Raw genomic sequence first — 12,920 nt, forward strand, 5'->3', positions numbered from 1 at the left:
TCTGGCAATGTTTTCTGTTTATGAACATAAGAAATTAAACAGTCTAGTCTAGTAAAAAGGAATGCTACCTCCAAATTATGAGTTACTTCTGCCACTTGGGCTCTGGACTTCCACATGCCCCTCCTAGTGCCATCAGGATGTCCTGGTATCTCCTAATCCCACCAGATACCAGCTCCAGATCTCAGCCTGGAGGGTCTCCTCTCCTGCAGGTTGGCCCAACTCTCGTCCTTTGATAGGTTTGTTCTCCCTGTTTTAAGCTATAGTGACAACCTTTTTCTCCTCTGAGTTTGCATTCAGATACAAGGTCACCCTTGGTGGCTTTGAAGTACCCAGAATACAGAGTGAGTATGAAGCAAGAGGCTGTCAGAGGAATAGAAAGACGTAGCTTTTTTTCCCATTCCTGTCCCCACAAGACCCAGCAGCTACTGTGTGGTGCCACTGGGTCACACTAGGCCAGCCCGGTGGCAGTGACTCAGCAGCCGGAATGGGCCTGAGAGTGGGCATTTCTGAGAAGGCCTTGGCTAATGCTGATGGCCACAAAGGACTGTTGTCCATTTGTATCCAAAAGAGTACAGAAAACTGAATGGCCCCAGAGGCTGTTCCACCTGTCACATATATGACAGAAGCCCACTGCCCTGGACCACGTGGATCCCATTAGAAGGAACTCAAACAATGCTCTAAACGGCAGCCAACACACACAGGTGGACTCTGAAGGAGGTGGAAGGGAGCAAGGCAGCCTTCACAGAAGACCAGAGGAGTGCTCAGAGGAACTGTCCTGTGAGGCCTGAGCAAAGAGGAAGGGTCAAGCAGACTAAGTGAGGCATGAAGGGTGGTTGGGAGAGGAATGGATGGGTCTTCGTAGATACCCGGTGTAGGCGCCTGTCCTAGTCATTATTCTATTGCTGCAAAGAGACCATGACCAAGGCAACCATTATGAGAGGAAAGCATTTAATTGGGGCTAGCTTACAGTTTCAGAGGTTTAAGCTATTCTCATTATTTCAGGGAGCATGGCGGCATACAGGCAGATGTTGGAGCAGTAGCTCAGAACTTCCTTTCTGGTCTACGAGGAGGAGAGAGAGAGAGAGAGAGAGAGAGAGAGAGAGAGAGAGAGAGAGAGAGAGAGAGAGAGAGAGAGAGAGAGAGAGAGAGAGAGAGAAACAGAGAGACTCTGTAGGCTTGGCATGGACTTTGAAACTTCAAAGCCACCCTTCCGGTGATGAAATTCCTCTAATGAGGCCACACCTCTTAATCCTTGTAATCCTTTCAAATAGAGCCACTCCCTGGTGACCAAGCATTCAGATATTTGAGTCTACAGGGACCATTCCTATTCAAACCACCACAGTTTCTTGGAAAATAACAGCTTTAATGACACAGAGAGGAAGAGAATCTAGGAGAACCTTCAGCCAGCCATGTCTGGACATCATAGACATGACAGAACCCAGAGTCTTGGGTGTCCACCTTCCGCCATCATAGAAGCTAACAGGTCTGCCAGAGCAAAGGTGATGGCCTCAGGGGAGATGGGAGAATGTGGTTGTGAAGGTCAAGGATGACGCTGGTATCTTAAAGCCAGGGGAAAACCAAATTAAAAGGAACAGCGACCATGTGGGTTTAAAGTGCCCTTCTGGGCTGAGCTCAGTGGCAGACCGCTTGCCCAATATGCACGGTTTAGATGCCCAGTCCTGCAAAACACAGCAAAGCAAGCTCAGTGGCTAATATTCTATTGACCCTGTAGGTCATCTATGGAGGCTCAGTTGTGAAGGCCTGACTCTAATTTCTACCAGCTCCACTGTGACTCCATCCGTGTCCTTCTGGTTCTAAGACTTAGGACTCCTTACATGACCATGTTGTAACACACAGACATGCTCAGTACACCATGTGTGTGGATTGGGGGGGGGGGGCACTACGTAACTTATTTTAAAAACAAGGGTCCATGGAGCCAGTGAGTAGCATGGTAGAGAGAGAGGTTTCCAAGTACATTGTCACTGCCCCCCTCTCCGTCCCCACATACTGCATGCCAGGCACTGAGAAACCCAAAGGTGGGATGAGATACCAGGAAGCCACCTGCTTTGGGATCAAACCCTGAATCTAAAGTTAGAATCTTATACAAGCTCGTCTCCAAATCTAGATTTCTCGCCTTGACTCCCTGCCCTTAAACATTAAACAGGCTCCAAAGCAGTTAGAAATGAAATACAAAGGGTAGAAGTACAACTTAGGGGTAGAAAGCCTATCTCATAGGACACTCTGGGTTATCCCTAGCATTCCAAATAAATAAATAAATAAATAAATAAATAAATAAATAAATAAATAAAACAAAATAACAAGAAACCCTTCCAATCTCTCCTCCCCATTGGCTGACCTAAGCAGCCAGTTCTTTCTAAAAACATAACAACCCAGTCCTACTGAAGAAAACACCCAGCTTTAAAAGAAGGAATCCAGCTAACAGTTTTGGTGGTCAGATGAGCTCCACATAGCATCCCTGGGGACAGGAGGCCAGCTCAGGTTGTTCTTCAAGGCAGGCTGAGCACAAAGACCCTGAAAGGGGTTCCAACTATCTAGCCTCCAAGAGGAGGGTGTCAAGAAGACCGGTGCCCCACTCACCTTGGGAGTCCCAGGAATGAAAACCCCCAGCGCTGACTTCAGAGCTAGCCGAATGCCAGTGTTTGTACAGTCTTACCAAGCAGTCATCTATCCATGTAGCTTATAAAAAAAAGAGAAGGTCAACATACCACATCATGTTAGAGTTTGGAATAAATCCTATCACTTCTAACAAAAAAAAAAAAAAAAAAAAAAACCCTGTATCATCCCACAGACCGGACCGAAGCAGCAAGGCCCAGACTGTACTTGCCAGCATCTGTCTGTCCTAGAACCTGCCTCTAAAGTGGAAAGATATCTGGCTTTCTTTTTTTCTCTCCTTATTAATTCAGAATTGTTCTTCCAAATAGTGTCAACCTTTATCCTGCGCTGGATATGTGGCAAATTATCTCGGGTCCCATGGAAAGCCAGGTTGTTAAGTCATGCTGAGTCACTGGGCTCCCAGGGCCCTGGGGAGGTCACCAGCAGGTTAGGGCAGGCTCAGGCTGGGCAGTGTCCTCTCTGCCTTCCGTGCCAGTGAAGGCAGAGCTTGGAATCAGTTCAAGAAAGGGTGCACTAGGGCCGAGCGAGGCACAGAAGGTCTCTGTCACAGGCCCGGAGGTGGCACAGACTGAGCTCCCTGAGCATACTGCGGAGAAATGGGCCCAGGGAACAGGATGGAGAAACTTGTGGGAGAAATGTACCCTACAACACCAAAAAGTGAACTCACTAGTATCAAAATGGAAAGACACCTTTGATTTAGAGCTTGCTGGTGTTTGTCCTCCCTGGGGGTCTCACATGACCATGCTGGCCTTGGACTTACCTCTTCTTCCTGAGCATTGGGGTCACAGGACAGTGACCCCACAGCAGACCTGGCCCAACTGAGTTTAAGAAAAAAAAAGTAAGCTGGGGGTGAGGAGGCCAATAAGCTGGCTCAGCAAGCAAACGGGCTTGCTCTTAAGACTGATGATCTCATTCTGTAGCCAGAACCCAGATAATGCAAGGAGAGGACTGGCTTCCTGCAAGTTGTCCTCTGACCTCCACAGATACATGGTAGTGTGCAAACATGCACATTGTGGTAGTGTATAAACACACACATGTGAGCACACACACACACACACATGAGCACTCACATATGTACATACACATACATACACATACAGAGATATATGCACACACATGTACACACATACACACATACATGCATATACACATGTACACAAATACACACATCATATACACACATATATACACATGCACACACAGACACATATGCACTCACACATATACACACACACACAAATATATACATCACACACATATACACATGCACACACAGACATATACATATACAAATGCACACACATCACATATGCACACACATATACACACATACACATACAAATACACACATCATACACACACATATACACATGCATACACAGACACACATACACATATGCACACACATACATCCATACACATATACACACAAATACACACATCATACACACACATATATATACACATGAACACACAGACACACATACACACGCACACACGCACACACTACCCCTACCACCATCACCATTACCAAGAACAAACAACCACCACCAACAACAACAACACAATAAAATATGTAAAAAACTTGTTTTAAAACCTATAGACTGAGCAGGTAGAAGCAAGATGATAATCCAGAGGCTGAGTCAAGAGAATGACATAAGGCCAGCCTGGATGACATAACAATAGTTAATCTCAAATAAATGAATGAAAACTTTATAACTGCATCATTCCTTCTGATATTAAATTACCTTCAAAAATGAAACAAACTAACAAAATGTTGGGCATGGTAGCACCTTTAACCCTAGCACTCCAGAGGCAGGCAGATCTCTGTGTTGGAGGCCAGCCTAATATACAAAGTTGCAAGACAGCCAGAGCAACACAGAGAAACCCTGTCCCAGAAAACAAACTAACAACAAATGAACTGATTAGTGCTGCCGATGAATAATACTATTCTTAGTGGTCTGAGGTTAATTGCTTCAGTTCCTTCGAAGCTCCAGGCTGTTCTCAAGTGGCCGTTCCCAGCACAGCTGACCATGGCCATCAAGAAACACAAAACTCCAGGTAATGCTAAACTACTGCCCACACCAGCCAGTGGACCCAGGCTCTCCAGGAGCGGATGGACATACAGAGCCAGCTGGCGACCCTGACGTACAGCTCCAAGGTCACAGTTCGCTTCTACAGGAACCAGGGGTGGCCAAGAGTCTCATTTGAACACATGAATCCCCCCCCCCCATCACGGCAGAGGTGACCCAGATTCTACTGGCTAGGCAGGGTGGGTGGGATTGAACCACACAGTCCACAGCTTCTTGAAGCCTGCTTGTCACTCTGAGCAGAGCAGACACGAGGTGTGTGGCCCAGGGGTGCCATTGCTCTGCTCCATGCAGAATGACTCCATCAGTTTTGCCCATATTTGACTGAACAGAAAGGGAGTGTAAAGGACAGAGGACCCAAGGCTTGGCTGCTCCCATCGGTTGGTTATCTGACCCTCTTTCCACTGCAACCAAGTTCAAGCGGTGTGAACGGAGAAAGTACACATTCCTCTTCCGAACAATGGGACTTTGGGACGGGTGGGTGCCCTGTCAGGTGCAGAGTAAACGTGATCTTCACCATCCCAACACAGCCAGCTCACCAAGACCAGCTCTCAGCGGGTGTAGACTCTAAGAGCCCAGAAAAATAGATGTGTGCCCTTCCCTCCAGTGAGACTGGGGTCATAGGCCTAAAAGGCAGGCAGGGAGAGAACCCAGAACAAGTCTAGTAAGGCACCTGGGCAACTCAGGCACTTTGAGCACAGACGTCACACACCTACTGATCATGTACGGTGTCCAGAGAAGCCATCTAAATTCCTTACCCTCGTCACTGGGGGGATTACGTGCACATGCTGCAGAGTAGAGCAAGGCTTCTGGCCTCCACAGAGTCCATCAACCAGTCCCCACTGCCTGGACACAGCGTTTTTAAGAAGGGTTCAGAGGAAGCTCAAGCTGCCACTCTAGGTGACATATCTGCTTCCACAAGAGGCAAAAACTGGCAGGCTTTGGGATGGAGCCATGGAGACCAAGAAGGGCAGTGGCCACCAAGGTCAGTACTGAAAAAAAGATAGGATGTTTGTCTCCTGGGCTCAGAGTCTCACTCAGAAAAGGCAGAAGGCTTCGAGAGATGGCTGTGTCTATGGTAGCACAGGGACGTGACTATATGTAATGTCATTGAAATACATGGTTTAAGATAGTTAAAAGGGAGCTGCGCATGGTTGTGCACACCTATAACTGCAGCACACAGAAATCTGAGGTAGGAGGGTCACAAATTGTACTTCCGTCCCTCTGTATACTGAGAATTATGTATAAAATTAATAGTGCTTGCAATCCATTGTATTTATCCCCCAGCACTGGCCATTTCCGTATACCGTGGACACCTGTGCACACGTACATTTCTGTACACCGTGGATGCCTGTGCACATGTACATTTCCATACACCATGGATGCCTGTGCACATGTACATTTCCATACACCATGGACGCCTGTGCACATGTACATTTCCATATACTGTGAACGCCTGTGCACACATACATTTCTGTACACCGTGGACGCCTGTGCACACACGCCTTGGGCCTTCTTTGCTGGCCGTCCAGTCTTCCAGAATGCTATTCCCCAGATCACGCCATGGATACCACCTTGCTTTCTTCAAACCTCCCTTCAATTGTCACCTTCTCAATGCAGTCTCCCAGGGTCACTTTATCCAAAATTTCTTCTGACGCTTCTCATTCCCAGTCCCTGCGCTGTAGACAGAGCCCGTCAACTGTACAGTAAACTGTTCATTTATTCTCCAGTGTGCTTGCTTTCTGTCACCCCCAGGAATGGAAGATGGTCCTGATGGTGACAGACTTTTGTCAGTTCTATTCACCAATTTTTTATAACCCAGGGTATTTTTCTAGCATATTGTAGGCATTCGGTACTTGCAAGATACATAGATGGGTAGGTGGATGGGTGGATGAAAGAGGGGGTGGGATGGATGGATGGATGGATGGATAAATGGATGGATGGATAAATGGATGGGGAGGTTGAGAGAGAAGGCCAGAGAACATGGAAGAGAAGGACAGATGGATAGTTAGATGGATGAGTGGATGGGTGGGTGGGCAGATGGATAGATGAGTGGGAGGGGAGGCTGAGAGAAGGAGCCAGAAAACCCAGAGAGAAGGACAAATGGATAGTTAGATTGATGGTGAATAGGTGAATAAATAAATGAATAAGTAGGTGAATGGATCGATGAGTAGGTGGGTGGATATGGGTGGGTGAATGAGCAAATGGAGGGGTGAAGAGCCCATAAGGGGAGGGGCAGATGGGTGGGTGAATGGATAGACGAATGTGTGGGCAAATGCCTAGATGAGTGGGTGACTGGGAGGGTGAACATCTTTGAGCTCTAGTTCCCTGGTGCTATCAGTCACACTAGCTGCAATTTCTGTGTTCAAGGAAACCTGTCCCCTTCCCACCCTGGGGTAGGATCTGATTCCTCCCGAGCCCGCTGACCTCCCCCTGTATGCCACACGTTGTTGTTTTACTCCTGGTGTGTTTGCAACGCATCTGTTTGTGTATTCATTAACTTATGTAAACGTTCATAAAAGGACTATGAAATCAGCTCCTGACATGTTTCCTCTTGCTTTCACTGAGGACTAATTATATGATCACCCAATAGGCCGCGGATGCCGACAGGGCAATCCTTTTATTGTGCTTCCAAGTGACAGCTCCTCTCTGGGAACTCACCCACATACTATATGTTTACCTCTCCCGCTCTCTCCAGGCCATTCAGCTCTCTGCACGATTCAAGGGTCCTCAGGGAAAATGGAGACATCAAAACCTGCTCCCTCACCTCAGCCTCAGCCACAGGCCTTACTCATCCTACCCTGGCTAACAGAAGAGCATCCTTAACTTTAAACGTGTCATACATTCAAAATGGATCCCAGTGTGGCTGGCTCCTCCTGTCCTGTGTCAGCACCTCAACGATGTATCTATTCATTAACACTGGATGCTATAGAACTAGAATATGATTTCTCTTGTCACAGTACCAAAATCCAACAGCCTGTCACTCAAATTCTTACTGCATCCTCCCCACCCCTCCCACCTCAAAGAATGGCTCTGAAACAGGCAATGGTATCCTAACAACAGCAGAAGAATCAGTAAGCCAAAGGTCACCATGAAAGAGACTGACCATGAGCCCCTAAGGTAGTTGCCCTTCCTTCCTGGGATACTGGAGCTAAGATCTCCCAGCCTCCATTGCAGTAAAGTGTGGCTATAAGACTGAGTTCTGGTTCTCAGCCATAACAATGGTTTCAGGTCACATGAGGAGACATCTTTGATTGTCACACTGGATGAAGGGAGGGTTCTTTTTGAATTTAGTGAGGAGAGGGAAGGGGACATCCAGTTGACAGTCGGGGAGGCACAGTGAACCAGCTGGCTCAGGGTTAGTTGTGTCCAAGGTTAGGAGCCTTCTTCTAAATAGCGAAGTAGAAGCTAGTCTGTCTCACTTCCCCACTGTGGGTCATCAAGCCCTGTTCTGTCTTCAGATCTGATAGAATCAGAAGCAAACACGTTAGGAGCCCTATAGAGACTATGGTAGACACATTATAAAGCAATGCTATTGCCCCAAAGTCATTGCTCCAATGTAACTGCATGCTATTTGGTAACACCCACCAAAGGGAGACTTTCTAGTATGTTCAGAGTTCTGGGTTGGCTCAGTATAGCAGCTGGCATTGCCTAAACTAACTCTACTGCCGATAAATTAATTCACTCACTTGGTCTTTTGTTTGTGTTTGTGTTTTGTTTGTTTGTTGTTTCAAGACAGGGTTTCTCTGTGTAACAGCCCTGGCTGTCCTTGATTTGTAGAACAGGCTGGCCTCGAACTCACAGACCTACCAAAGGCTATGCCACCACTCCCCAGCTATTTTCACTTACTTTCAACAGATCCTCCTGTATGCTCAGCCATGTCTATGTCAACCATATACATCGGCAGACATCACCCAGAAAGCATCTGGAGTCCCTATCCGAAGCGTAAGAGGGATCTCCACTGGAGAGCATCTGGATACCACCTTATAATTGATACAGTGAGGTAGTTTAAGCAAAGGCATGGAGGCCCTCTGTGAGCAAGTCTAAAAAGGACTTGTGAATTTGGGACTTGTACACTAAGCTCCGCCGAGTTCATCTCTGCCATTTTGGTCTTAGAGGACTCTATAGTAGAACTTCTTTCCTTGGCATTCTGAAAGCATAACTAGAGATACCTCCTCTTCCCCAGGAGGAGATGCTGAAAGAGTTGTAAGTACTCTTAAGGGCTGAGCCATCCCTCCAACTGCTATAAGAATATCTTCCTTCCTATGCTCAATCACTGAGAAGGTCATTAGACTTAACAGAAAAAAAATGTAGAGGCATTCTCTCCCTAAAAACAATGGTTCCTTGTTTGTCTAAACCTTAAGCTACCAATGGATGTCCATGTGGCTGAGTAATATGCTCTCTCAGGCATTTTGTGGGAGGTGCGTGGAACAGTCAAAATAAAATCACAGGAAGGTGCTGCAATCTTCTTCCTTCTCAGATGTGACAAAGGAACGTGAAATCATCAGAGTTGGGTACTTTCCCAGCGCACATCCACCTGCCACAGTGCAGCACTAGGGGGCCAGACAACTGACACTCACAGTCTGGGCTCCTCTCTCTGCAGTCAGGGTTCAGGGCGCAGCAGGTCATGTTTTCTCTAAACCCCAGGGAGCCTGGCCTTTCCTCTGCAAGGACAGTAGTTCTCAACCTTCTAATGCTGTGGCCCTTTAATACAGCTCCTCATGTTCTCGTGACCTCCAACCATAAAATTATTTTTGTTGCTACTTAATCCTGTAACAGTAATTCTGCTACCGTGATGATCATAATGTAAATATCTGATATGCAGGATATCTGGCATGCAACCCCTGTGAAAGGGTCATGCAACTCCCGGAAGGGGTCACAACCCACAGGTTGAAAACCATTGCCCCAAGGCAGTTACCAGTGCCGAGTACTGGAGGACTCATAAACATATTCTGTTTCAGAATGTGGCCTTTTTAAGGAACCATAAAGCATCTGTGGTAAATATTTTCTTAGTTAAAGCTCGCATTTCTCTCAAAGAATTAAAGAGATGTGGAGCATTTCCAGAAAGTTTTAGGTCACCCAGTACAAAGGCTTGGTTCACATTCTTTGAAGTCAGGAAGGCCCGGGCTGGGCTCCTGGGACTGAGATTCTGCCCTCCAGTCTGGACTGCCTGGCAGAGGAACCCTGGGCATTTGCTCTCAGCCATACCCAGGCCTGTGAGCAGGAGGCTCAGTGGAGGCACAGAGTGAGAGGCCTGGCACTCTCCCCTTATGCAGAGAGCCATGGGGCCCACAGAGACTCACCCAAGTATCCACTGCAAGAGTGTATGTACTGGGACATAGATGTGAATGCAACCAGAGCAAAGAAATGAAGGACTAAGATGGGGTGGGGTATTCCCACAGTCCAAGCTATTCGGGGCTATTCTGTGACATCTCAACAATATGGTATCCTGAAGCTATTTGGTTGTGGCAGGGTACCATGTAAGGCCATGAAACGTACTGAGACGAAGCAGGAAGGAAGGAAGAAGGGGGAGGGGGAGGAAGAGGGAGAAAGGTAGAGAAAGGAAAAAGGGAGGGATGCCTAGAGGGAGGGGTGGGCTTCAGCCTCAGCTGGATCCTACTTCCCTGGATGTGCGTGCAATGCTAACATCCACTAAAAGAGCTGGCCGCACTTAACAGAGAGGCGCTTACCCTCCTGCAATGAGGCGGCACCTCATTGCCTTTTCAGGGGAGACCCCCATAGATGAGGTCGGTCTGACAGCAGCTGCCAACAGCTTCTACCTTGGGGCTCCCATACCCACCCTCTGGGAGCTCAAGGCTCATCAGTCTGGGCCATCAGTTGTCCAATCTCCCCATAGGGGGCCATAGAATTATTTTACAACTTTACATATGTGTGTGTGTATACGTATACATGTGTGTACTTCTAATGGAGTTATACCACATGGGGTTATGCTGCCCACACCCCAAGAGCTAAGCACTAATAAAACCAGGCATGATGACCCCTAAACATCCCTCCCTTGTCCCTTTCTTCTCTTTCTCTCTCTTCCTTTCTTTTCCTCCTTTCTTCCTCCTCCCTTCCCTTGAGGTTTCAGTAGGTTTCATGGCCTTACATGGTCCCCCTCCCACATCCTCCCGAACAGCTCGGACTGTGGGAATACCCATTCCACCCTGCATGAGTCCTTGGCCAGAGGTTACATCTCCTAAAGCAATATGGGCTTCTGCCATTTCCCTTGGCTGCCTCCCAGGTAAGACTATTGCTGAAGACAACACAGTTTAGACACACAAGCTGGTCTGGACACCTCCCCCAGGAGGCCTGGCTTTCACGGTATTGGAAGGTGCTATGCGAGCAGCCAAGGGAAGGACCAATGGGCAGTCCTACCCCCCACCTGAAAGCCAATGAACCACACTCAGGACCTGCAATATATCCCCAGCGGTGAACTAACGGCCCTCTAATTGTTTTTACCAACATGTTTATCACTTTTACCAAAAGCTGTCTAATTAGATTTAATATCTATTTAATAGGAGGGAATTCACATCTACTACTGAAAACTTAATGTAGTACCCATGGCTAGAGGTGATATAGACCCTGGAGAAAAGTCTATTTCAGCCATTTTCCTAAATCAATAGACTTGTAAACATCATTTATTTTTATTTTATGGGCATTGGTGTTTTGTCTGCATGTATGTCTGTGTGAGGGTACTGGATCATGGAGTTACAGACAGTTGTGAGCTGCCAAGTGGGCGCTGGGAATGGAGCCCTGGTCCTCTGGAAGAGCAGTCAGTGCTCTAAGCCGCTGAGCCATCTCTCCGGCCCTATACTTTCTAAATATGTATCATCATGCTCACAGGTAAGTGTAGCTCTTACCTCCTCACCTCATCTTTTAAAAGCTTCTTTTTGCAGCAGATGGAGGCTGTGACTGAGATCCACAACTGGTCCAAATGCAGAGAATAAATGACTAGGCAGCTCCTAAACTCTCTCCTTCTATACCTACAACCACTAAAATTAACACCCAGAGGTCCAGAATGCCTATTGCTAAAGAATGTCCCCTCGACATGGAAAATGCATGTGTGAAATCTCAACAATATGGTATCCTGAATAAAACCAGCATGGTGACACTACAAGTCAAGTGAACAGAGGAAATTCCGCATGGTCCCACCCCTAGATGGGAAGGGTAGTCAATGGCTGCTGAGAGAGAATAGAGACTTCTGGGGAAGAGCTCCCAGATAGGGTATCCGATCCCCAGTGTCAGCCCTGAATGCTTGTGCAGGCGAGCAGAGCTGCAGAGCTGCAGAGACTCAGTACTCTGTGTGTTTGTGTGTGTTTTGCACGTGTAGCAATAGTAACGAAGACGCCGCGTGCTGGGGAGAGGAACGCTTAGTTTGAACACGGAGGGAGGAATGGGAATAATTTAGATGAGGTGCTCATTTAAGACGTTCTCAAAAGAAAAAATATAAAATAAAAAGTGAATGCATGGCCCAAGTCACAGGCCTTTCCCCCAGGATCTTGCGGAAGCGCAAAGTTGGAATCTCAACAGGCCATGCCCAGTGCCACAGGGCCAAGAAGACTTAGGGACTCCATCAGTCTGACCAAACCAACCCAGATCCCTGGGTCCAGCTCACAATCCCAGAAAGGTCCTGACTTTCTCAGTCAACTGTAGTCACCTCTCTGAGGATGTGGCCCAGGTCCTGCCCTTCTTCCACTGAACAAGGCAATGGAGACACGTGCCTGGGGCCAGAGGTGGGGGCAACAATGACTGACCGGTGGGGTTGCCGGGAGGGTTTGCAAGACCCTCGAGTGTTTTCCTTTAACTGCAGAGAAATCTGTGAATCGCCATTGGAGAGGAGGAAGTTTGGGGGGAGGGGGCAAAAAAATTGAGGGAAGTAGAAGACGGTCAAACTGTTTTTAGAAAACTATTTCCCCACAGGAATTGGAGCCACCAAGGTCCAGAGAGATAATGAGCCCAGAGGTCTGCAGAGCTAGCAAAAGGCAAGAGCCCTGGAGCTGCAGGCGCACCCAAGCATCTCTAGCCGCCCCACCCCGCCAGGGGCGGGGCAGGGGTGCCCAGGGCGCACGTGGTGCGGGCTCCGGGCTCGGGTAGACTGCAGTCCTGGACTTGGCTGTCTGCAGCGCGGCCAGAGCGCAAACGAGGCTGGAGCCAACCAAGGCGGGGGCAGCACACACAATGTGTTTCTTGTTA

This window comes from Apodemus sylvaticus, chromosome 6, assembly GCF_947179515.1.
Source record: "Apodemus sylvaticus chromosome 6, mApoSyl1.1, whole genome shotgun sequence".
NCBI classification, from domain to species: Eukaryota; Metazoa; Chordata; class Mammalia; order Rodentia; family Muridae; genus Apodemus; species Apodemus sylvaticus.